The following is a 27,527-nucleotide window of genomic DNA, read 5'->3' as shown; positions in this document are numbered from 1 at the left end:
GATGACCCAGTGCACTTGCTGGTCAGCTGCATGGAGTTGTGAGGAAAGTGTGAGATCGCGATTCCGTGTACCACGTTAGCAATGGTTAAAGAGAGTATGTTAAATGAAGAAGCCAGAAGAAAAGAGCGAGATTTGACAAATACCTCCTCCCAGTCAGAAGCACTTGTTTCAGAGTCACGGGGGAGAAGTCAAATTAGAAAACCTCACAGTTTTGACAGGTCAGAGAGTCAAAGCAAGTCAAGAGGAAAGTACAAGTCAAGAAAAGAGTTCATTTGTCACCATTGTGGCAAGTCGGGACATATCATGAGGTATTGTAGGTTCTTAAAAAGAGAACAATCAATGGGAAGAAATAAAGACAAATGTAAAGATAGTGATAAAGAGACTGCTGCTATTGTTTATGAAGATGTTCTTATCACATATGATGAAAATTATGTGAATATTGTCTGTGATGATTCCACTTGGATTATGGACTCTGGTGTCTCATGTCATGTCACTCTGAGACGTGAATTTTTCACTTCTTATACTGCTGGAAATTTTGGCAAGATCAAATTGGGAGATAAAGGAGTGTGTGATATAATTTTTATGGGTAATTTGTGGCTTGAAACCAATATGGGATGCAAGTTGCAGTTGAAGAATGTTAGGCATGCGCCAGATATGCGGTTCAATCTTATTTCTATGAAGGCATTGGATCAAGAGGGGTATTGCACTTCCTTTGGTAGTGGAAAATGCAAGATTACCAAAGGGGCTCTTATTGTTGCTAGAGAAGATAATAGTCTCACTACTCTCTATTGGTTGCAATCAAAGTTGTGCAAAGAAGAAGTGAATATAGCTGATGATTCCTCTTCTGATTTGTGGCACATACGTCTTGGTCAAGAAGCACTCACTTCCAGTGAAAGGTACAACTTTAAATACTTGCACTCATTGTTTTGTTAGAAAGCATGCTAGAGTATCATTTTATAATTCTGGACCTCATAGGAGATCACATGTTCTAGATTTAGTTCACACTGATGTTTGCACTATGGATGCTAAGACACTAGGTGGTGCATCATATTTTGTTACTTTTATTGATGATTATTCTCAAAAAGTATGGGCTTTTGTTTTGAAATCTAAAGACCAGGTTCTCGGAATATTCAAACACTTTCATTTAAGTGTTGAAAGAGAAATAGGAAGGAAATTGAAATGTGTTCGAGCAGATAATGGTGGTGAATAATCCATTTGAAGAGTATTGTAAAGGACATGGAATCAAGCTTGAGAAGACGGTTCCTAAGACTCCTCAACATAATGGAGTTGCAGAGAGAATGAATCGCACTATCAATGATAGAGTCAGGTGTATGCTCTCTTATGCAAAGTTGCCTAAGTCCTTTTGGGGTGAAGCGATGAGGACTGCAGTAGATCTGATCAATTTTTCTCCTTCAGTTCCACTAAATGGTGATGTTCCAGAGAAAGTTTGGAGAGGGAAAGATGTCTCCTATAGTCACTTGCGAGGGTTTGGTTGCAGGGCTTTTGTTCACATTCCAAGAGATGAAAGGTCTAAACTTGATGGAAAGTCAAAGCAATGTATCTTCATGGGTTATGGTCACGAAGACTTTGGTTACAGATTATGGGATCCGGTGAGCAAGAAGATAATTAGAACTGAGATGTGATTTTTCTTGAAGACCAAACTATTGAAGAGCTTGAGAAGACAAATAAGCTAATAACTGTTAGACGTTCTGCTGATGATGAACCTGGTCCTTCCACTAGACCTCCTGTTGATGGGGAAGATGTACAAGTTGATAATGATGGTGATAATTTTTATGATGAACCTACACCTCAACCTGAGGTGCCAAATGTTGAAGTTCCACCTGAACCACCAGTTGAGCCTGAATTTAGAAGATCTACTAGAGAGCGTCATCCTTCTCAAAAAATACTCTCTTCATGAGTATGTGATGAACACTGAGATTGGAGAGCCAGAGAGCTACCAGAAAGCTATGTCTGATGAGCATAAGGAAGATTGGTTGAAGGCTATGCAAGAAGAAATGAAATCCTTGCATGAGAATCACACTTTTGAATTAGTGAAGTTGCCGAAGGGTAAGAGAGCATTCAAGAATAAATGGGTGTTCAAATTGAAAGCGGATGAAAATGTCTCACGACCAAAGTACAAAGCTCGATTGGTTGTGAAAGGCTTTGAGCAAAAGAAAGGTATTGATTTTGAGGAGATTTTCTCTCCAGTTGTGAAGATGTCCTCTATTCGAGTTGTGCTTGGATTGGCGACTAGCTTGAATTTAGAGGTTGAGCAGCTTGATGTGAAGACTGCATTCCTTCACGGTGACATAGATAAAGAAATATATATGGAGCAACCAGAGGGTTTCAAGGTTAAAGGAAAGGAGCATCTTGTATGCAAGTTGAAGAAGAGCTTATATAGGCTGAAGCAAGCGCCAAGGTGGTACAAGAAGTTTGATTCCTTCATGGAAGGTCATGGGTATAGTAAGAGTTCTTTTGATCATTGTCTGTATGTTAAGAAATTCTCTGATGGTGATTTTATAATTCTCTTGCTTTATGTTGATGACATGTTTGGTCATGACACTAAAAAGATTGAAAGTCTTAAGAAAGACTTGAACAGATCCTTTGCTATGAAGGATTTGGGTCTTGCAAAGAAAATCCTTCGTATGAGTATCACTCGTGACAGGAAGAATGGAAAACTGTGGTTGTCACAGCAGAAATATATTGAGAAGGTTTTAGAGAGGTTTAGTATGAGTAATTCCAAACCTGTTGATGACTGGAATTCACACCCCATTCAAAATTGGTGAATTAGTCCTTTTGGCAAGTGCACCAAAATTATCCTCAAGTAATAACCCACAGTGGAGTGGGATCGTATCCACAGAGATTAGCAAATTCGAGCAGTTTTAATCAATTGATGAATTAGTCAAGCGGATCAATAGGATTGTAGAGTGCAGAATTGTAAATGACATAAATATAAATGACTAGAATATAAAGAAAAGCAATAAAGTGTAGAAATATAAATGACAGAAAGTAAAGGGCAGAATCATAAATGACTTGAATGTAAATGGGAATGGGGAATTGCTGAATGTAAAAATAAGCAGTAAAGAAATGGGTAGATAAGAATGGGGAAATTCATTGAGATTGGGAGATATTGTCTCTTTAGATCGAATCTAGCTTATATCCCCTTCAATCATGCAACTCATTGACCTCTTGGCAATCATGATTGATTGAGCCCCAATCCCTTGGTGACTCAATCTCTCAGATCTTGATCAATAGCCAATTCCTTGGTCTAATTGCTCATGAAGAAAGATATGCTTGTTCCCTGATTATACCACACACCATTATAGGTCCAAGTAGAGGGAGGATTATATGTCACATATCCAAACACCAAAACCCAGATTCTACTCTAGTGTGAGAAGGGATTTCAAGCATGGTTTCATGTTTCCTTTCCCAAGGTTCCCATGAAACCCAATTGCATTCAATCTCTTTCCCAAGATGATTGAATACTAAGCTTTACGAACGAAATTCCTTCTAGAAAATCAAAGAGAAGATGAAGAGAAGAAGGATTTCACTATCATCAATCCATCAAGTACAACAGAGCTCCCTCACTCAATGAGAGGGAAGTTAGCTACTCATGGCTCAAAAAGTATTCAAAAGTGAAGTGTAAAAGTGGATCTAAAACTGACTGCTTAACTCCCTTCTTCAGTACTCCTTGGGGGTATTTATACTACTTCTAGTAAAATAAAAGAATTACAAAAGTGAAAAAGGAAAATTACATTTTGGAGGGAAAAGAAAACACTCAATAAGCATGACTTCTTAGCTGGCGTGTGACTGGCGCTTCTCTAGCATGTCACGTGCCCTTCATTTCTAGCTTGGCATCCCACGCCTACTCCTTCAAGTGGCACGCTCGTCCCTCTCTCAACCTTGGCGTGCCACGCCTTCGAACTCAAGTGGCACGCCCCTTGCCTTTCTCACTTCTCTTTGCCTCTGGAAACTTGTACTGGCGTGCTACACCTAAAGGCTGGCGTGCCACGCCCATGATCTTGTCTTGGTTCCAGTAGTTGGCATCCCACACCTCAGTCTTCAAGTGGCACGCCATAGTAAAATGCTAAGGTTGGCGTGCCACGCCTTCGATACCAAGTGGCATGCCCAGTCTTTGCTTTTGGTCCTTTGTGCATTGGCGTGCCACGCCTGGTTACTCAAGTGGCATGCCCAGTCTTCAATTGCCTTCAGCCCCTTCTCTGGATTGTTGTACCAGCGTGCCACGCCATGCTGCTCAAGTGGCACGCCCATGGATTTTTGAACTCTTCAAGCTTGGCGTGCCACGCCTGGGTTCTCAAGTGGCACGCCCAAGTGACTTCTTGGGGCTGGCGTGCCATGCCTTCGACACCAAGTGGCACGCCATAGTGAAGGTTCTTCTTGGAATAGTGAGTTGGCGTGCCACGCCCCTTTGCTCAAGTTGCACGCCTATAGTAATTGATGGGCCAGGCGTGTTACGCCAACTTGGAGTGCCACGCCCCTTTTGTGTCTTCCATTGTAGCTCTTTGGAATTTTGTATTAGCGTGCCACGCCCAGTCTCTGGCGTGCCACGCCCACATGCATGCTTGGACTTCTTCTCTGGACTTTAGTACTGGCGTGCCACGCCCAGCTCCTGGCGTGCCACGCCAGTGCATTTTTGTGGCGTTTGCTTCAAATGGCACGCCAATTTCACACGCCTAGCTTCTTGTTTGTCTTCTACCCAATTTTTGATGCTTTTCTCACCTGAAATTCAGCACAACTCATCTCAAAGTAGTGTACCATAATATTCATCAAATAATGCATGAATTGTACTGATCAAATGAGATTTATGCTCTTTTATGGTCTTCTTTATGCAAGAAAAAAGGGTAGATGATGCAAGTCATCACAACACCAAACTTAAGTTTTGCTTGTCCCAAGCAAATCAATGTGAGTAAACCTTTATAACTTGAGGCCTTGGCTTTGAGTGATTGCAGTACAACTAAGAGTAAGACTAAGTGTTCAACACATGTATGAATATTTTAATGTCATGGGAAGCTCTTGGATCCTTGAGGGTTCTTTCAGGTATAGGCCTTAGGGGTCCTTTCTATTGATTGTCACCTTGAAGTAGTAAGGATTGTTTTGCTTTCTTGACCACGACTCTAAGTGTTTTATCTCAAGACAACCCTTTATTTAAGCTTTCAATTAGCACTCCCAAACCAGTTAGTTTTAGGGTACTAGGTGTTGAGACACCCCTAAGAATTTACTTGTCCAGGTCTCTTCTTGACACATCTTCACCACAAGCATCTACTAAGATCTTAAATTCTTTTTGAGCTTTTTAATGTTTCTTCTTTTTTTTTCTATCCCAGTAGTTGATGCTCAAAGCCTTGGGTCTTTATTGCTTACTACCTCTTGGTTCTATGGATATTCAAGGAACACCCTTTGGCCTTCCCTGGTTATACCTTCTAGGACTAGTTGCTCTACCATGACTCATTTTCTTTTTAGTTCATACAAGGTTCTACACTTAGTTTCTTAATTCTTAGTTTGTTTGATAATCCATCTTGGCCTTGGTCTCTCTCATTGTTTTTGCACAACTCACAGTGACTCTTATGGGGACAAACTCTACTTTTATTTATGTTGAAATGAAGACTTGAAATACATGGCATTTTCTTTCTTGAAAAAAAAAAGAACTCTGGTGCACGAAATTGTGATCTCAGGCAACGGTGCCAAAAACTCAGTACGCACGTCTTAATAAATCATTTTTCATTCACAACTTCGATACAACTAACCAGCAAGTGCATTGGGTCGTCCAAGTAATAAAACCTTACGTGAGTAAGGGTCGATCCCACAGAGATTGTTGGTATGAAGCAAGCTATGGTCATCTTGTAAATCTCAGTCAGGCAGATATCAAATGGTTATGGAGTTTTCGAATAATAATAATAAATAAACAGAAAGTAAAGATAGAAATACTTATGTAAATCATTGGTGAGAATTTCAGATAAGCGTATAGAGATGCTTTCGTTCCTCTGAACCTCTGCTTTCCTGCTGTCTTCATCCAATCATTCCTACTCCTTTCCATGGCAAGCTTTCTGTAAGGCATCACCGTTGTCAATGGCTACATCCCCTCCTCTCTGTGAAAAAGGTCCAAATACTCTGTCACGGCACGGCTAATCATCTGGAGGTTCTCGATCATACTGGAATAGGATTCACCCTCCTTTTGCGTCTGTCACTACGCCCAGCACTCGCGAGTTTGAAGTTCGTCACAGCCATCCCTTCCCAGATCCTACACGGAATACCACAGACAAGGTTTAGACTTTCCGGATCTCAAGAATGGCCATCCATGGGTTCTAACTTATACCATGAAGATTCTAATATCTCGGACTCGGTCCTCTGTATTAGATATCTAAGAGATACTCATTCTAGCTTGTTTGCATGTAGAACGGAAGTGTTTGTCAGGAACGCGTTCATAAGTGAGAATGATGATGAGCGTCACATAATCATCACATTCATCATGTTCTTGGGTGCGAATGGATATCTTAGAAGCGGAATAAGTTGAATTGAATAGAAAAACAGTAGTACTTTGCATTAAATCATGAGGAACAGCAGAGCTCCACACCTTAATCTATGGAGTGCAGAAACTCTACCGTTGAAAATACATAAGTGATGAAGGTCCAGGCATGGCCGAATGGCTAGCCCCCAAATGTGATCAATATGATCCAAAGTTGAACTAAAAATCATAAGATGTAAATATAATAGTAAAAAGTCCTATTTATACTAAACTAGTTACTAGGGTTTACATAATTGAGTAAATGATGTAGAAATCCACTTCCAGGGCTCACTTGGTGTGTGCTTGGGCTGAGCTTGAAGTTTACACGTGGAGAGGTCATTCTTGGAGTTGAACGCCAGTTTGTAACGTGTTTCTGGCGTTGAACTCCACTTTGCAACTTGTTTCTGGTGTTGGACGCCAGACTACAGCATGGAGCTGGCGTTGAACGCCAGTTTACGTTGTCAATCCTTATTCGAAGTATGGACTTTTATATATTGATGGAAAGCCCTGGATGTCTACTTTCCAACGCAATTAGAAGTGTGCCATTTAGAGTTCTGTAGCTCTAGAAAATTCACTTTGAGTGCAGGGAGGTCAGAATCCAACAGCATCATTAGTCCTTCTTCAACCTCTGAATCTGATTTTTGCTCAAGTCCCTCAATTTCAGCCAGAAAATACCTGAAATCATAGAAAAACACACAAACTCATAGTAAAGTCCAGAAATGTGAATTTTAATTAAAAACTAATAAAAATATACTAAAAACTAACTAAATCATACTGAAAATATACTAAAAATAATGCCAAAAAGCGTATAAATTATCCGCTCATCACAACACCAAACTTAAATTGTTGCTTGTCCCCAAGCAACTGAAAATCATTTAGGATAAAAAGAACAGAATATACTATAAATTCCAAAATATCAATGAAATATAGCCCCAATCAGATGAGCGGGACTTGTAGCTTTTTGCCTCTTGAATAGTTTTGGCATCTCACTTTATCCATTGAAGTTCAGAATGATTGGCATCTATAGGAACTTAGAATTCAGATAGTGTTATTGATTCTCCTAGTTCAGTATGTTGATTCTTGAACACAACTACTTTATGAGTCTTGGCCGTGGCCCTAAGCACTTTGTTTTCCAGTATTACCACCGGATACATAAATGCCACAGACACATAACTGGGTGAACCTTTTCAGATTGTGACTCAGCTTTGCTAAAGTCCCCAATTAGAGGTGTCCAGGGTTCTTAAACACACTCTTTTTTTGCTTTGGACCTTGACTTTAACCGCTCAGTCACAAGTTTTCACTTGACACCTTCACGCCACAAGCACATGGTTAGGGACAGCTTGGTTTAGTCGCTTAGGCAAGGATTTTATTCCTTTTGGCCCTCCTATCCACTGATGCTCAAAGCCTTGGATCCTTTTTATTACCCTTGCCTTTTGGTTTTAAGGGCTATTGGCTTTTTGCTCTTGCCTTTTGGTTTGAAGAGCTTTTGGCTTTTTCTGCTTGCTTTTTCTTTTTCTTTTTCTCTTTTTTTTCGCCATTTTTCTTTTTTTTTTGCAAGCTTTTGTATTCACTGCTTTTTCTTGCTTCAAGAATCATTTTTATGATTTTTCAGATTATCAAATAACATGTCTCCTTTTTCCTTATTCTTCAAGAGCCAACATATTTAACATTCATAAAGAACAACTTCAAAAGACATATGCACTGTTCAAGCATTCATTCAGAAAACAAAAGGTATTGTCACCACATCAATATAATTAAACTAAGTTCAAGGATAAATTCAAAACTCACGTACTTCTTGTTCTTTTGAATTAAAAACATTTTTCATTTAAGAGAGGTGATGGATTCATAGGACATTCATAACTTTAAGACAAAGTTACTAAATACTAATGATCATGTAATAAGACACTAACATAGATAAGCACTTAACATAAAGAAAATGAAAAACAGAAAATTTGAGAACAAGGAATGAGTCCACCTTAGTGATGGTGGCATTTTCTTCTTGAGGAACCAATGATGTCCTTGAGCTCTTTTATGTCTCTTCCTTGTCTTTGTTGCTCCTCCCTCATTTCTCTTTGATCTTCTCTAATTTCATGGAGGATGATGGAGTGATCTTGATGTTCCACCCTTAGTTGTCCCATGTTGGAACTTAATTCTCCTAGGGAGGTGTTGATTTGCTCCCAAAAATTCTGTGGAGGAAAGTGCATCCCTTGAGGCATCTCAGGGATTTCTTGGTGATGAGCTTCTTCATGCGTCTCTTGAGATCCATGAATAGGCTCTCTTGTTTGCTCCATCCTTTTCTTAATGATGGGCTTGTCCTCTTCAATGAGGATATCTCCCTCTATGTCAATCCCAGCCGAATTTCATAGGTGGCAAATGAGGTGAGGAAAGGATAACCTTGCCATAGTGGAGGACTTGTCAGCCACCTTGTAGAGTTCTTGAGGTATAATCTCATGAACCTCCACTTTCTCCCTAATCATGATGCTATGGATCATGATGGCCCGGTCTATTGTAACTTCAGACCGGTTGCTAGTGGGAATGATTGAGCGTTGAATGAACTCCAACCATTCTCTAGCTACAGGCTTAAGGTCCAGTCTTCTCAGTTGAACCGGTTTGCCTTTTGAGTCAATCTTCCATTGAGCTCCTTCCACATATATGTCCATGAGGACTTGGTCCAACCTTTGATCAAAGTTGACTCTTCTTGTGTAGGGGCGTGCGTTCTCTTCCATCGTTGGCAAGTTGAACGCCAACCTCACATTTTCCGGAGTAAAATCTAAGTATTTCCCCCGAACCATGGTGAGATAATTCTTTGGGTTCGGGTTCTTACTTCGATCATGGTTCCTAGTGATCCATGCATTAGCATAGAACTCTTGAACCATAAGAATTCTGACTTGTTGGATGGGGTTTGTTAGAACTTCCCAACCTCTTCTTTGGATCTCATGTCGGATCTCCGTATACTCATTTTTCTTGAGTTTGAAAGGGACCTCGGGGATCACCTTCTTCTTGGCCACAACATCATAGAAGTGGTCTTGATGGGCTTTGGAGATGAATCTTTCCATCTCCCATGACTCGGAGGTGGAAGCTTTTGTCTTTCCTTTCCCTTTTCTAGAGGATTCTCCAGTCTTAGGTGCCATCAATGGTAATGGAAAAACAAAAAGCTTATGCTTTTACCACACCGAACATAGAATATTGCTCGCCCTCGAGCAAGAGAAGAAAGAAAAGAAGAAGAAGAAGAAGATATGGAAGAGAGGGAGAGAGGGTTGTGTTTCGGCCAAGAAGGGGATGAGAGGGTTGTGTTGTGTGAGAATGAAGAAGAATGGAGAGGTTTATATAGTGGAGGGAGAGGGGTTAAGGTTCGGCCATATGGGGTGGGTTTGGGTGGGAAAGTGATTTTGAATTTTGAAAGTAGGTGGGCTTTATGAGGTAGGTTTATGGGGAAGAGTGGATGGATGTGAGTGGTGAATGGGTAATAAGGAAGAGAGAGATTGAGGTGATTGGTGAAGGGTTTTGGGGAAAGGTGTTTATTGGAAAGAGAGGATGAATGAGAAGAGGGGAGAGTATGAGTAGAGGTAGGTGGGGATCCTGTGGGATCCACAGATGCTGAGATGATCCTGTGGGGTCCACAGATCCTGAGGTGTCAAGGATTTACATCCCTGCACCATTGAGACATGTAAAATGCCTTTGCATGCAATTCTGGCATTTAAACACCGAATTGATGCTTGTTCTGGGCGTTCAACGACCAGATGCAGCATGTTTCTGGTGTTGAACGCCAGTTCTATGCTTGTTTCTGGCGTTCAGCGCCAGCTTTCCTCAGTGTGCATTCCTGGCATCTGAACGCCAGGATGCTGCTTGTTTCTGGCGTTCAACGCCAGATCCATGCTCTGTTCTGGCGTTGAACGCCATCAAGATGCTCCTTACTGGCGTTTAAACGCCAGTAAGTCCTTCCTCCAGGGTGTGATTTTTCTTCTGCTATTTTTTATTCTGTTTTTAATTTTTCTATTTATTTTGTGACTCCACATGATCATGAACCTAATAAAACATGAAAGAACAATAAGAATGAAAATAAGATAAATAAAAATTAGGTTGCCTCCCAACAAGCGCTTCTTTAATGTCAATAGCTTGACAGTGGGCTCTCATGGAGCCTCACAGATATTCAGAGCATTGTTGAGACTTCCCAACACCAAACTTAGAGTTTGGATATGGGAGTTTAACACCAAACTTAGAGTTTGGTTGTGGCCTCCTAACACCAAACTTAGAGTTTGACTATGGGGGCTCTGGTTGACTCTGCAGTGAGAGAAGCTTTTCATGCTTCCTCTCCATGGTTACAGAGAGAGATCCTTGAGTTTTAAACACAAGGTTGTCCTCATTTAGTTGAAGGATCAATTCTCCTCTGCCCACATCAATCACAGCTCTTGCTGTGGCTAGGAAGGGTCTTCCAAGGATGATGGATTCATCCTCATCCTTCCCAGTATCTAGGATTATGAAATCAACAGGAATGTAAAGGCCTTCAACCTTTACTAACATGTCCTCTACTTGTCCATAAGCCTGTTTTCTGGAATTGTCTGCCATCTCTAACGAGATTCTAGCAGCTTGTACCTCAAAGATTCCCAGTTTCTCCATTATAGAGAGTGGCATGAGGTTTATCCCTGACCCAAGGTCACATAGAGCCTTCTCAAAGGTCATGGTGCCTATGGTACAAGGTATTAAGAACTTTCAGGGATCCTGTTTCTTCTGAGGCAATCTCAGTTGATCCAGATCACTCAGTTCATTGGTGAGCAAGGGAGGTTCATCTTCCCAAGTCTCATTACCAAATAATTTGGTATTCAGCTTCATGATAGCACCAAGGTACTTGGCAACTTGTTCTTCAGTAACATCTTCATTCTCTTTAGAAGAAGAATACTCATCAGAGCTCATGAATGGCATAAAGAGGTTTAATTGAATCTCTATGGTCTCTAGATGAGCCTCAGAGTCCTTTGGTTCCTCAGAGGGAAACTCCTTATTGATCTCTGGACGTCCCAGGAGGTCTTCCTCACTGGGATTCACGTCCTCCTCCTCTTTTGTGGTTTCGGCCATGATGGTCATTTCAATGGCCTTGCACTCTCCTTTTAGATTTTCTTCTATATTGCTTGGGAGAGTACTAGGAGGGTTTTTAGTGATCCTTTTACTTAGCTGGCCCACTTGTGCTTCCAGATTTCTAATGGAGGACCTTGTTTCATTCATGAAACTTTGAGTGGCCTTAGATAGATCAGAGACTATGTTTGCCAAGCTAGATGGATTCTGCTCAGAATTCTCTGTCTGTTGCTGAGTGGATGATGGAAACGGTTTACTATTGTTAAACCTGTTTCTTCCACCATTATTAAAGCCTTGTTGAGGCTTTTGTTGATCCTTCCATGAGAAATTTGGGTGATTTCTCCATGAGGGGTTATAGGTGTTCCCATAGAGTTCACCCATGTAGTTTACCTCTGCTATTCCAGGGTTCTCAGGATCATAAGCCTCTTCTTCAAAAGATGCCTCTTGAGTATTGTTGGATGCTTCCTTCAATCCATTCAGACTCTGAGAGATCATATTGACTTGCTGAGCCAATATTTTATTCTGAGCCAATATGGCATTCAGAGTATCAATTTTAAGAACTCCCTTTCTTCTGAAGCGTCCCATTACTCACAGGATTCCTCTCAGAAGTGTACATGAACTGGTTATTAGCTACCATGTCAATGAGTTCTTGAGCTTCTACAGGTGTTTTCTTTAGGTGAATGGATCCACCTGCAGAAGTATCCAACGACATCTTAGCTAATTCAGACAGACCATCATAGAATATATCTAGGATGGTCCATTCTGAAAGCATGTCAGAAGGACACTTTTTGGTCAGTTGCTTGTATCTCTCCCAAGCTTCATAGAGGGATTCACCTTCTTTCTGTCTGAAGGTTTGAACATCCACTCTAAGCTTACTAAGCCTTTGAGGAGGAAAGAACTTGGCTAAGAAAGCCGTGACCAGCTTATCCTAAGAGTTCAGGCTATCTTTAGGTTGAGAGTCCAACCATACTCTAGCTCTGTCTCTTACAGCAAATGGGAAAAGCATAAGCCTGTAGACCTCAGGGTCAACCCCATTGGTCTTAACAGTATCACAGATCTGCAAGAATTCAGTTAAGAACTGAAAAGGATCTTCAGATGGAAGTCCATGAAACTTGCAGTTCTGTTGCATCAGAGAAACTAATTGAGGTTTAAGCTCAAAATTGTTTGCTCCAATGGCAGCGATTGAGATGCTCCTTCCATGTAAATTGGAATTAGGTGCAGTGAAGTCACCAAGCATCCTCCTTGCATTGTTGTAGCTAGGTTCGGCTGCCATCTCCTTTTCTTGTTCGAAAATTTCAGTAAGGTTGTCTCTGGATTGTTGTATTTTAGCTTCTCTTAGTTTCCTCTTCAGAGTCCTTTCAGGTTCTGGATCAGCTTCAACAAGAATGCCCATTTCCTTGTTCCTGCTCATATGAAAGAGAAGAGAACAAGAAAAGAAGAGGAATCCTCTATGTTACAGTAAAGAGGTTCCTTATTGTTAGTAGAGGAAGAAAGGGAATAAGAGTGAAAAAGAATGGATAATTCAAACACAAGGGTGAGGATAGGAGCAGAGATATGAGATGGAGAGAAGTGTTAGTAAGTAATTAAATAAATAGAAAAAGATGAGAGAGAGAAATTTTCGAAAATAATTTTTGAAAAGGAGTTGATGATTTTTGAAAATTAAAGGGGAAATAAAATTAAAATTAAAATTTAAAACAATTAATTAATTAAAAAGAATTTTTGAAAAAGAGGGAGGTATTTTCAAAAATTAGAGAGGGAAGAGTAGTTAGGTGGTTTTGAAAAAGATAAGAAACAAACAAAAAGTCAATTAGTTAGTTGAAAAAGATTTGAAAATCAATTTTGAAAAGATAAGAAGATAAGAAGTTAGAAAAGATATTTTAAAATCAATTTTTTTTAAAAAGATATAATTTAAAAAGATATGATAGAAAGATATGATTAAAATTAGTTTTGAAAAAGAATTGAATTTTAAAATCAAAATTAATGACTTGACTCACAAGTAATCACAAGATATGATTCTAGAACTTAAAGTTTAAATCTTTCTTAACAAGAAAGTAACAAACTTGAAATTTTTGAATCAAAACATTAATTGTTGATAATATTTTCGAAAATTATGAGGTAAAATTAAGAAAAAGATTTTTGAAAAATATTTTTAAAATTTTCGAAAATAAATAAGAAAAATGAAAAAGATTTGATTTTTTGAAAAAAAATTTTGAAAAGATAATATTTTTAAATTGAAAATTTGATTTGACTCATAAGAAATAACTAAATTTTAAAAAGTTTTGAAAAGGTCAACTCAAATTTTCGAAATTTATGAGGGAAATAAGGGAAAGATATTTTTTTTTATTTTTGAATTTTGAATGAAGAAAGAGAAAAACACCAAAAAGACTCAATGCATGAAAATTTTGGATCAAAACACACAATGCATGCAAGAACACTTTGAATGTCAAGATGAACACCAAGAACACTTTGAATGTTAAGATGAACACCAAGAACTTATTTTTGAAAATTTTTAAGAAAAGAAATCATGCAAGACACCAAACTTAGAAATTATCAAACTTTAGACACTAACAAATTGAAAATGTATATGAAAAACTAGAAAAGACACAAAACAAGAAAATATGAAGATCAAACAAGAAGACTGGCCAAGAACAACTTGAAGATCATGAAGAATGCAATGCATGAAATTTTCGAAATTTTTTTTTTAGAAAATTAGAAAGATGCAATTGACACCAAACTTAAAACTTGACTCTAGACTCAAACAAGAAACAGAAAAATATTTTTGATTTTATGATTTTAAAAATTTTTTTTTTTGGATTTTTTTGAAAATAATTGGAAAAAACGAAAAAGAAGAAATTTTTTTTTGAAAATTTATTTTAAGAAAAACGAAAACAAAGAAAAGTTTTTGAAAAAGTCTTTGAAAACCAAATAAAAGTTGAAACAAGAAGAAAATTACCTAATCTGAGCAACAAGATGAACCGTCAGTTGTCCAAACTCGAACAATCCCCGGCAACGGCGCCAAAAACTTGGTGTTGTTGTCGGATTAAAAACTTGGCACCATTGTGGTCTGGAAACAATTGTGAAATTGTTGTTCGAAATTGATTGTCCCCGGCAACGGCGCCAAAAACTTGGTGCACGAAATTGTGATCTCAGGCAACTGCACCAAAAACTCAGTACGCACGTCTTAATAAATCGTTTTTCATTCAGAACTTCGATACAACTAACCAGCAAGTGCACTGGGTCGTCCAAGTAATAAAACCTTACGTGAGTAAGGGTCGATCCCACGGAGATTGTTGGTATGAATCAAGCTATGGTAATCTTGTAAATCTCAGTCAGGCGAATATCAAATGGTTATGGAGTTTTCGAATAATAATAATAAATAAACAGAAAGTAAAGATAGAAATACTTATGTAAATCATTGGTGAGAATTTCAGATAAGCGTATAGAGATGCTTTCGTTCCTCTGAACCTCTGCTTTCCTGATGTCTTCATCCAATCATTCCTACTCCTTTCCATGGCAAGCTTTCTGTAAGGCATCACCGTTGTCAATGGCTACATCCCCTCCTCTCTGTGAAAAAGGTCCAAATACTCTGTCACGGCACGGCTAATCATCTGGAGGTTCTCGATCATACTGGAATAGGATTCACCCTCCTTTGCGTCTGTCACTACGCCCAGCACTCGCGAGTTTGAAGTTCGTCACAGCCATCCCTTCCCAGATCCTACATGGAATACCACAGACAAGGTTTAGACTTTCCGGATCTCAGGAATGGCCATCCATGGGTTCTCACTTATACCACGAAGATTCTAATATCTCGGACTCGCTCCTCTGTATTAGATATCAAAGAGATACTCATTCTAGCTTGTTTGCATGTAGAACGGAAGTGTTTGTCAGGCACGCGTTCATAAGTGAGAATGATGATGAGCATCACATAATCATCACATTCATCATGTTCTTGGGTGCGAATGGATATCTTAGAAGCGGAATAAGTTGAATTGAATAGAAAAATAGTAGTACTTTGCATTAAATCATGAGGAACAGCAGAGCTCCACACCTTAATCTATGGACTGCAGAAACTCTACCGTTGAAAATACATAAGTGATGAAGGTCCAGGAATGGCCGAATGGCCAGCCCCCAAACGTGATTAATATGATCCAAAGTTGAACTAAAAATCATAAGATGTAAATACAATAGTAAAAAGTCCTATTTATACTAAACTAGTTACTAGGGTTTACAGAATTGAGTAAATGATGTAGAAATCTACTTCCGGGGCCCACTAGGTGTATTCTTGGGCTGAGCTTGAAGTTTACACGTGGAGAGGTCATTCTTGGAGTTGAACGCCAGTTTGTAATGTGTTTCTGGCGTTGAACTCCACTTTGCAACTTGTTTCTGGCGCTGGACGCCAGACTGCAGCATGGAGCTGGCGTTGAACGCCAGTTTACATCATTAATCCTTATTCAAAATATGAACTATTATATATTGCTGAAAAGCCCTGGATGTCTACTTTCCAACTCAATTGAAAGCGCGCCATTTGAAGTTCTGTAGCTCCAGAAAATTAACTTTGAGTGCAGGGAGGTCAGAATCTAATAGCATCATCAGTCCTTCTTCAACCTCTGAATCTAATTTTTGCTCAAGTCCCTCAATTTCAGCCAGAAAATACCTGAAATCACAGAAAAACACACAAACTCATAGTAAAGTCCAAAAATATGAATTTTAATTAAAAACTAATAAAAATATACTAAAAACTAACTAAATCATACTGAAAATATACTAAAACCAATGCCAAAAAGCGTATAAATTATCCGCTCATAACAACACCAAACTTAAATTGTTGCTTGTCCCCAAGCAATTGAAAATCAAATAGGATGAAAAGAATAGAATATACTATAAATTCCAAAATATCAATAAAACATAGCCCCAATAAGATGAGCGGGACTTGTAGCTTTTTGCCTCTTGAATAGTTTTGGTATCTCACTTTATCCATTGAAGTTTAGAATGATTGGCATCTATAGGAACTTAGAATTCAGATAGTGTTATTGATTCTCCTAGTTCAGTATGTTGATTCTTGAACACAACTACTTTATGAGTCTTGGCCGTGGCCCTAAGCACTTTGTTTTCCAGTATTACCACCGGATACATAAATGCCACAGACACATAACTGGGTGAACCTTTTCAGATTGTGACTCAGCTTTGCTAAAGTCCCCAATTAGAGGTGTCTAGGGTTCTTAAGCACACTCTTTTTTTGCTTTGGACCTTGACTTTAACCGCTCAGTCTCAAGTTTTCACTTGACACCTTCACGCCACAAGCACATGGTTAGGGACAGCTTGGTTTAGTCGCTTAGGCCAGGATTTTATTCCTTTTGGCCCTCCTATCCACTGATGCTCAAAGCCTTGGATCCTTTTTATTACCCTTGCCTTTTGGCTTTAAGGGCTATTGGCTTTTTGTTCTTGCCTTTTGGTTTAAAGAGCTTTTGGCTTTTTCTGCTTGCTTTTTCTTTTTCTTTTTCTCTTTTTTTTTCGCCATTTTTCTTTTTTTTCTTTTTTTTTTTTGCAAGCTTTTGTATTCACTGCTTTTTCTTGCTTCAAGAATTATTTTTATGATTTTTCAGATTATCAAATAACATGTCTCCTTTTTCCTTATTCTTCAAGAGCCAACATATTTAACATTCATAAAGAACAACTTCAAAAGACATATGCACTGTTCAAGCATTCATTCAGAAAACAAAAAGTATTGTCACCACATCAATATAATTAAACTAAGTTCAAGGATAAATTTAAAACTCACGTACTTCTTGTTCTTTTGAATTAAAAACATTTTTTCATTTAAGAGAGGTGATGGATTCATAGGACATTCATAACTTTAAGACAAAGTTACTAAATACTATTGATCATGTAATAAGACACTAACATAGATAAGCACTTAACATAAAGAAAACGAAAAACAGAAAATTTGAGAACAAGGAATGAGTCCACCTTAGTGATGGTGGCATTTTCTCCTTGAGGAACCAATGATGTCCTTGAGCTCTTCTATGTCTCTTCCTTGTCTTTGTTGCTCCTCCCTCATTGCTCTTTGATCTTCTCTAATTTCATGGAGGATGATGGAGTGATCTTGATGTTCCACACTTAGTTGTCCCATGTTGGAACTTAATTCTCCTAGGGAGGTGTTGATTTGCTCCTAAAAATTCTATGGAGGAAAGTGCATCCCTTGAGGCATCTCAGGGATTTCTTGGTGATGAGCTTCTTCATGCGTCTCTTGAGATCCATGAATAGGCTCTCTTGTTTGCTCCATCCTTTTCTTAATGATGGGCTTGTCCTCTTCAATGAGGATATCTCCCTCTATGTCAATCCCAGCCGAATTTCATAGGTGGCAAATGAGGTGAGGAAAGGCTAACCTTGCCATAGTGGAGGACTTGTCTGCCACCTTGTAGAGTTCTTGAGGTATAATCTCATGAACCTCCACTTCCTCCCCAATCATGATGCTATGGATCATGATGGCCCGGTCTATTGTAACTTCAGACTGGTTGCTAGTGGGAATGATTGAGCGTTGAATGAACTCCAACCATTCTCTAGCTATAGGCTTAAGGTCCAGTCTTCTCAGTTGAACCGGTTTGCCTTTTGAGTCAATCTTCCATTGAGCTCCTTCCACACATATGTCCATGAGGACTTGGTCCAACCTTTGATCAAAGTTGACTCTTCTTGTGTAGGGGCATGCGTTCTCTTTCATCATTGGCAAGTTGAACGCCAAACTCACATTTTCCGGAGTAAAATCTAAGTATTTCCCCCGAACCATGGTGAGATAATTCTTTGGGTTCGGGTTCTTACTTCGATCATGGTTCCTAGTGATCCATGCATTAGCATAGAACTCTTGAACCATTAGAATTCTGACTTGTTGGATGGGGTTTGTTAGAACTTCCCAACCTCTTCTTTGGATCTCATGTCGGATCTCCGGATACTCATTTTTCTTGAGTTTGAAAGGGACCTCGGGGATCACCTTATTCTTGGCTACAACATCATAGAAGTGGTCTTGATGGGCTTTGGAGATGAATCTTTCCATCTCCCATGACTCGGAGGTGGAAGCTTTTGTCTTCCCTTTCCCTTTTCTAGAAGATTCTCCGGTCTTAGGTGCCATCAATGGTAATGGAAAAACAAAAAGCTTATGCTTTTACCACACCAAACTTAGAATATTGCTCGCCCTCGAGCAAGAGAAGAAAGAAAAGAAGAAGAAGAAGAATATATGGAAGAGAGGGAGAGAGGGTTGTGTTTCGGCCAAGAAGGGGATGAGAGGGTTGTGTTGTGTGAGAATGAAGAAGAATGGAGAGGTTTATATAGTGGAGGGAGAGGGGTTAAGGTTCGGCCATATGGGGTGGGTTTGGGTGGGAAAGTGATTTTGAATTTTGAAGGTAGGTGGGCTTTATGAGGTAGGTTTATGGGGAAGAGTGGATGGATGTGAGTGGTGAATGGGTAATAAAGAAGAGAGAGATTGAGGTGATTGGTGAAGGGTTTTGGGAAAAGGTGTTTATTGGGAAGAGAGGATGAATGAGAAGAGGGGAGAGTATGAGTAGAGGTAGGTGGGGATCCTGTGGGGTCCTCAGATGCTGAGATGATCCTGTGGGATTCACAGATCCTGAGGTGTCAAGGATTTACATCCCTGCACCATTGAGACATGTAAAATACCTTTGCATGCAATTCTGGCATTTAAACGCCGAATTGATGCTTGTTCTGGGCGTTCAACGCCCAGATAGAGCATGTTTCTGGCGTTGAACACCAGTTCTATGCTTGTTTCTGGCGTTCAGCGCCAGCTTTCCTCAGTGTGCATTCCTGGCGTCTGAACGTCAGGATGCTGCTTGTTTCTAGCGTTCAACGCCAGATCCATGCTCTGTTCTGGCGTTGAACGCCAGCCAGATGCTCCTTACTGGCGTTTAAACGCCAGTAAGTCCTTCCTCTAGGGTGTGATTTTTCTTCTGCTATTTTTTATTCTGTTTTTAATTTTTCTATTTATTTTGTGACTCCACATGATCATGAACCTAATAAAACATGAAAGAACAATAAGAATGAAAATAAGATAAATAAAAATTAGGTTGCCTCCCAACAAGCGCTTCTTTAATGTCAATAGCTTGACAGTGGGCTCTCATGGAGCCTCACAGATATTCAGAGCATTGTTGAGACTTCCCAACACCAAACTTAGAGTTTGGATATGGGAGTTCAACACCAAACTTAGAGTTTGGTTGTGGCCTCCCAACACCAAACTTAGAGTTTGACTGTGGGGGCTCTGGTTGACTCTGCAGTGAGAGAAGCTTTTCATGCTTCCTCTCCATGGTTACAGAGAGAGATCCTTGAGTTTTAAACACAAGGTTGTCCTCATTTAGTTGAAGGATCAATTCTCCTCTGTCCACATCAATCACAGCTCTTGCTGTGGCTAGGAAGGGTCTTCCAAGGATGATGGATTCATCCTCATCCTTCCCAGTATCTAGGATTATGAAATCAATGGGGATGTAAAGGCCTTCAACCTTTACTAACATGTGATGACAAGTCATCCTAGCCTATTTTAACTAGTCTTTTTCTTTTGTTTTCATTAGAATTATGCACTTTCTTGAGCTACAAGCAAGCTAATTGAGTAGATTTTCATGTTTCCCTTGATTGAACCAACCATATATGAATTTATGCCATTTCATGAGGTTTTATGCTATATTTGTTGCATATTGTGAAAGAATGAATATCTCATGATTTTGAGCATAGCTTTGATGAGTTTGGTTGATTAATGATAGGTGAAGAAAGCTTGGAGAAAGGTTGAAGCAAAGAGGAATGGCTAGGAGTGAAGAGAGGACAATGGAATAAGTGAAAATTGAACCAGGAAGCATGAAGTTAGCCCCAACGTTAGCCCCCTAACTTGGAGGCTAACGTTAGGCATGAAGATTACTCCCTGGGCTCCCCACGTTTGAGCCAACGTTAGCCCCCTAACTTGGAGACTAACGTTGGCACATGAACATTCAAGGAAGAGGCCAACGTTAGCTCCAACGTTAGCCCCCTAACTTGGAGGCTAACGTTGGAACTTGAGAGTTTCCCCCTGGGCACCAACGTTTGCGCCAACGTTAGCCCCCTAACTTGGAGGCTAACGTTGGCACATGAATTACAAAGGGGGAAGGGCCAACGTTTGCGCCAACGTTAGCCCCCTAACTTGGAGGCTAACGTTGGCACATGAAGACACAAGGGAGGGGCACCAACGTTTGCGCCAACGTTAGCCCCCTAACTTGGAGGCTAACGTTGGCGCCACTAGCACTAAACAAGGCCAACGTTAGGGTCAAAGTTAGACCCCTAACGTTGGCACCAACGTCCAAACCAGAGAAATGTGCCAACTGATATGAAAAGTTGGAGCCAAAGTTAGACCCCTAACTTTGGCTCAAACGTTAGGTCCAACTATGGCTAACTTCAAAACCGGTTCAATTGGTTCACTTCGGTTCTTCTTCAAACTTCAAGAGCAATCAACCAAGGCCTCTTTCAACCCAATTCCACCAAGAACAAAGGCCCAACTCAAGGCTTGAAGATCATTTTTGAAAGTGTATAAATAGGATAGAATTCAAGTTATTCAGAGAGCTTTCCTTTTAGAATTTTCATAATAGTTTTCAGAGAGCTTTTGATATTGAGTGCACTTTAATTTCTTTGCTTTCAATTTCATTTACTCTTGTCTTAGATCTTGGATTGGAGAATTGAAGAAATTCTGTTTCAATCTCAATCTTGGATCTCTCTACTTTATTTACTGTTAATTGAATTTAAGTTTCTGTTAATTGCTCTTCATCTCTTTTCTTTGCAATTTACAATTTCCTTGCTATTGTTCTTGTTGGATCTAGGAAGGCATTGAGATCTAGACTTGGTTTTCTAGTCTCTGGGTCCTGAGATCTGAATTTCTCATTTCAATTCCCTGTTTATTGCTTTTTCTGTTCATTTACTTTACTGCTTCAAGATCCGGTTCAATCCCAATTCCCTTGCCCTCTTCTGTTTGATGCAATTTAGTTTTTCCTTGTTTAATTTCTGCAAATCCACATCCCAATCCCCTTTACATTTCAAGCAATTTACATTCCTTGCACTTTAAGATTCTACAATTTACATTTCTTGCACTTTAAGTTTCTGCCATTTAATTTCTTGTTCTTTAAGTTTCAGCAATTTATTTCTTGTTCTCTTTACTTCAATGCAATTTAATTCTGCAAGTCACAAAACCATCAACCAAATCTTGATTTGCTTGACTAAATCAACCACTAAACTAAAATTGCTCAATCCTTCAATCCCTGTGGGATCGACCTCACTCCCGTGAGTTTTTATTACTTGATACGACCCGGTGCACTTGCCGGTTAGTTTTGGGTGTTTTGGGAGAAATTTATTTTTCACCAAAATATCTCATCAAGTTTTTGGCGCCGTTGCCAGGGATTGATTAGATTGACAATGATTAAGTGAGGTGGTACTCTAGATCAAGCACTTTTTCTTTAATTTTGACTAACCCACTAACTGTTTGAATTTTTGCTTAAGCTAACTAAAACTTCATTCTAGCAGTAGATTGAAGTGTAACTGGTTTGTGTGCTCTTATGTTCTGTTTGTATGTCAGGTACAAGAAGAGCCATACCCAATTTTCATGAACAAGACGAAAGAACTCTCAGGAGGTTAAGAAGAGCTGAAAGAGGGAAAAGTATTGTTGGAGAAGAGGAATCAGACGAAGAATTCCACGAGATGGAAGGAGATACATCTAATCCAGGAGAAGGAGTCAATAATCAACCACAACAGAGGAGAGTGTTGGCTTCCTATACCTTTGCGAATGCTAGACATTGTGGAAGTAGCATTCTCACCCCTAATGTCAATGCAAATAACTTTGAACTGAAGCCACAACTCATCACATTGGTCCAGAACAATTGCTCATTTGGGGGAGGACCATTGGAGGATCCAAATCAACATCTATCTACCTTCTTAAGGATCTGTGACACTGTCAAATCCAATGGCGTGAATCCTGAAACCTACAAGCTTCTGCTGTTCCCGTTCTCATTAAGAGATAAGGCTGCACAATGGCTTGAAACTTTTCCCCAAGGAAGTATCACTAGTTGGGATGACTTGGTGACTAAATTTCTAGCCAAATTCTATCCACCCCAAAGAGTCATCAGGCTGAAAACTGAGGTGCAGACATTCACACAATTAGATGCCGAATCCTTGTATGAAGCATGGGAGAGGTACAAAGCCTTAATCAGAAAGTGTCCTCCAGAGATGTTCAATGAATGGGACGTGCTGCAAAATTTCTATGAAGGCCTGACATTGAAATCTCAGGAGGCATTAGATCATTCTGCTGGAGGTTCACTACAACTGATGAAAACTGCTGAGGAAGCTCAGAATCTTGTGGACATGGTGGCCAACAACCAATATTTCTTTGCTCATCAAAGAAACCGCCAACCATCACATAGGAGAGGAGTAATGGAGCTAGAAGGAGTGGATTTAATCCTAGCTCAAAACAAGATGATGCAGCAGCAAATTCAACAACAATTTGAGCAAATGGCCAAGAGGATTGATAGTCTCCAAGTTGCAGCAGTTAACACCAGCCAACCATCAACCACATGGGGACAAAGTGAAGAGACTCAAGAAGAACAACAACAAGAGCAAGTACAGTATATGCACAACCAAGGACCAAATGAAGTGTATGGTGATACATACAATCCATCCTGGAAAAACTACCCAAACCTCAGATGGGGAGATAACCATACCCAAAACCAACAACCATGGCAGAGGAACTCAAACCAACACAACCCAAGAAGCAACCAAAATCACAACCAGTAGCAAACTAACCAAAACCCCTACAGAAAACCTCAAAACAACTACCCCAACCTCAACCAATACCAATCTAATAACCAACCCACCAACCAAAACGCCTACCATCCACCACCCACATCTCATAACCCACCTCAAGTATCACCTGAAGCCCAAAGAATCACTCACTTGGAAGCCATGATAGATAAAATATTGAAACACCAAGAAATGGTAGCCAAGAATCAGGAAGCCTCTATAAAGAGCCTAGAGAGACAGATGGGGCAACTCTCCAAGCAAGTATCTGTTGAGAGACCTTCAAACGCACTGCCCAGTGACACAATTCCAAATCCCAAGGAGGAATGCAAGGCAATACAATTGAGGAGTGGGAGAACATTGATAAGCAACAATGACACTACAAGGAAGCAAGCAGAGAACATCAAAGAACCAACAGAGGATAAGAATCAAACAAAGGCAGATGAGGATAAGGAGCAAGATGTGATGCCAAACAAAGGCACTGAGAAACTCAAAGAGAAGGACAACCAGCCACATAGCTCAAAGGAAGTAGCTCAGGGGCAGCAGCAAATGAGAAAAAGCGTCACACCTCCACTGCCTTACCCTCAGAGGTTCAACAAAGAGATTAAAGACAAGCATTTTCACAAATTCCTTGAGATTTTTAAGAAGCTGGAAATCAACATTCCCTTGGCTGAAGCACTTGAGCAAATGCCTCTATATTCCAAGTTTCTGAAGGATCTTATCAACAAGAAAAGAAGTTGGCTTGAAAGGGAAACCATATTACTCACCGAGGAATGCAGTGTCGTGATTCAACGGGGTATTCCACCAAAACTTAAGGATCCGGGAAGCTTTGTAGTCTCATGCACTATTGGCAAGATAATTCTCAACAAGGCCCTCTGTGACCTGGGTGCCAGCATCAATTTAATGCCTCTTTCAATGGTGAGAAAACTTGCCATAGAAGAACTTAAACCCACCAGGATGTCACTAGTCATGGCTGACAGATCAATCAAGACACCTAATGGAATTGTGGAGAATCTGTTAGTAAAGATTGGGGAGTTTATTTTCCCAGCAGATTTTGTAATTTTGGACACTGAAGAAGAAGGACACGACTCAATCATTCTGGGAAGGCCATTTCTACACACAGCAAGGGCCATCATTGATGTAGAAAAAGGAGAAATGACCTTCAGGGTCCATAATGAACAAATGATCATAAATGTGTTCAAATCAATGCAAAACGCTCCTGAGCAAGAGGATTACGTGAGAGTGGATATGATAGACAGTCTGGTGGAAGAAACTTTGGAAAAAAATTTTCAAGAGCAAGAAGGAAATCAAGGGGCAACAGAGGAACAAGTGGCTGAGACCTCTACTGAGCAAGATGAAAGGCAAGATAAGAAAGAAGATGTACGAAGACAAGAATTGAAACCTTTACCCACCCATCTCAAATATGCATTCCTTGGCACATCGGAGAGCTTCCCAGTAATCATTAATTCATCCCTGACAAAGAAGGAAGAAGGAGAACTTCTTGATGTACTCAAAGCTCACAAAGATGCTTTAGGATGGACCATTGATGACCTGAAGGGAATCAGCCCTGCAGTATGTATGCATAAGATCCTCTTGGAAGATAATTCCAAACCAGTGGTTCAACAACAAAGAAGGCTAAATCCTACAATGAAGGAAGTTGTCCAGAAAGAAGTAATGAAGTTGTGGAATGCAGGGATAATCTTCCCAATATCTGACAGCCCATGGGTAAGCCCGGTTCAAGTTGTACCAAAGAAGGGAGGGATGACAGTCATCACTAATGAGAAGAATGAGTTGATTCCTACTAGAACAGTAACTGGGTGGAGAATGTGCATAGACTATAGAAGATTGAATGATGCCACCAGGAAGGATCATTTCCCTCTCCCATTCATTGATCAGATGCTGGAAAGGTTAGCCGGCCATGCCTATTACTATTTTTTGGACGGATATTCTGGGTATAATCAAATCGTGGTGGACCCCAAGGACCAAGAGAAAACTGCCTTCACATGTCCATTTGGAGTTTTTGCATATAGGAGGATGCCTTTTGGGCTCTGCAACGCCCCTGCCACATTTCAAAGGTGTATGCTCTCCATTTTTTCTGATATGGTCGAAAAATTTTTAGAAGTCTTCATGGATGACTTCTCTGTTCTTGGTGATAATTTCAATGCTTGCCTAAACCATTTAACTCTTGTCTTGAAACGGTGCCAAGAAACTAATTTGGTTTTGAACTGGGAGAAATGCCATTTCATGGTACCCGAAGGAATTGTTCTTGGCCATAAAGTTTCAAGAAAAGGGATAGAGGTTGATAAGGCAAAGGTTGAGATTATAGAAAAACTCCCTCCACCAATTAATGTGAAATCTGTTAGAAGTTTCTTGGGGCATGCCGGATTTTACAGAAGGTTTATCAAGGACTTTTCAAAAATAGCCAAACCTTTAAGTAATCTGTTAATGCTTGATAACCCTTTTGTTTTTGATGAAAACTGCCAGCATGCATTTGAAACCTTAAAAAATAAACTCACAACAGCACCAATCATCACACCTCCAGATTGGGAATTACCTTTTGAACTCATGTGTGATGCAAGTGACATTGCAATTGGTGCTGTACTTGGGCAAAAGAAGGGGAATTTGCATCATGTCATTTATTATGCAAGTAAAGTGTTGAATGAAGCCCAAAGAAATTACACTACAACAGAAAAAGAGTTGCTAGCTGTAGTCTATGCATTTGATAAGTTTAGATCATATCTGATAGGATCAAAAGTTGTGGTTTACACTGATCATGCTGCACTTAAGTATTTGATGTCAAAACAGGATGCTAAACCAAGACTCATCAGGTGGATACTGCTCCTACAAGAATTTGACATTGAGATAAGAGATAGGAAGGGCACTGAAAATCAGGTCGCTGATCATCTGTCAAGGCTACCACATGAAACAAGTCAAAAAGCATCCCAGCCCATAAATGAAAGCTTCCCAGATGAGCACCTTCTGCAGATCCAGCAAGCACCTTGGTTTGCTGACATAGCAAATTACAAAGTGGGAAGGAAGATACCGCAAGAATTCTCTAAGCAACAAGTGAAGAAGTTGATCAACGAAGCAAGGAAATTTTCATGGGATGAACCCTTCTTATTCAAGAGATGCTCTGATGGAGTAATCAGAAGGTGTATTCCTGAAAGTGAAGTGAGGGACATCTTGTGGCATTGTCATGGTTCAGCTTATGGTGGACACTTTGGCTCAGAAAAAACAGCCGCAAAAATACTACAGAGTGGCTTCTATTGGCCAACTATTTTCAAGGATACCAGAGAATATGTACACCAATGTAATGAATGCCAGAAAGCAGGAGGATTAACAAGAAGGAATGAGATGCCTCAAAATTTTATCTTAGAGTTAGAATTGTTCGATCTATGGGGAATTGATTTCATGGGGCCTTTTCCTCCTTCCTATTCTTTTAGATACATCCTGGTAGCAGTGGAGTATGTCTCAAAATGGGTGGAAGCCATAGCCACAACCACCTGTGATGCACAGATCGTCCTCCAATTCCTCAAAAAGCACATCTTCACTAGGTTTGGAGTGCCTAAAGGTCTTATTAGTGATGGTGGTAGTCACTTTTGCAACAAACAAATGGAGAAACTCCTTCACAAATATGGAGTAATTCACAAAGTAGCCACACCCTACCATCCTCAGACTAACGGCCAAGCTGAACTTGCAAATAGAGAATTAAAGAAGATCCTAGAGAAAACAGTGGGAATCACAAGAAAAGATTGGGCTAGAAAGCTAGAGGATGCATTGTGGGCGTATAGGACAGCTTTTAAAACTCCTATTGGCAAGTCACCCTTTCAGCTGTTGTATGGCAAATCCTGCCACCTCCCTGTAGAGCTTGAACACAGAGCTTTTTGGGCCACTAAACTCCTCAACCTTGATCCCCAAGCTGCAGGAGAAAAAAGGCTGTTACAACTAAATGAACTGGATGAATTCAGAATGGAAGCTTATGAAAATGCGAAGATATACAAAGAGAAAGCGAAGAAGTGGCATGACAAGAAGATCACAAAGAAGGAATTCAAGCCAGGACAACAAGTGCTCCTGTATAATTCGAGGCTTAAAATCTTCCCTGGCAAACTGAAGTCTAAGTGGACTGGCCCATACTTGG

The 27,527-nt window shown here is 39.9% G+C and overlaps 1 non-coding gene across 1 annotated transcript; it reads left to right on the top strand.

Annotated features, from left to right (window-relative positions):
• Nucleotides 1-12,353: 12,353 nt before the first annotated feature.
• Nucleotides 12,354-12,461, top strand: LOC112745332 (small nucleolar RNA R71). The gene has a single exon (XR_003173267.1). It is a non-coding gene; the product is annotated as a small nucleolar RNA R71 (small nucleolar RNA).
• Nucleotides 12,462-27,527: the final 15,066 nt, after the last annotated feature.

The sequence above is a fragment of the Arachis hypogaea genome, chromosome 14 (assembly GCF_003086295.3).
Source record: "Arachis hypogaea cultivar Tifrunner chromosome 14, arahy.Tifrunner.gnm2.J5K5, whole genome shotgun sequence".
NCBI classification, from domain to species: Eukaryota; Viridiplantae; Streptophyta; class Magnoliopsida; order Fabales; family Fabaceae; genus Arachis; species Arachis hypogaea.
Note: the sequence above shows the minus strand (reverse complement) of the source record. Positions and strands in the feature narration are given on the sequence as shown.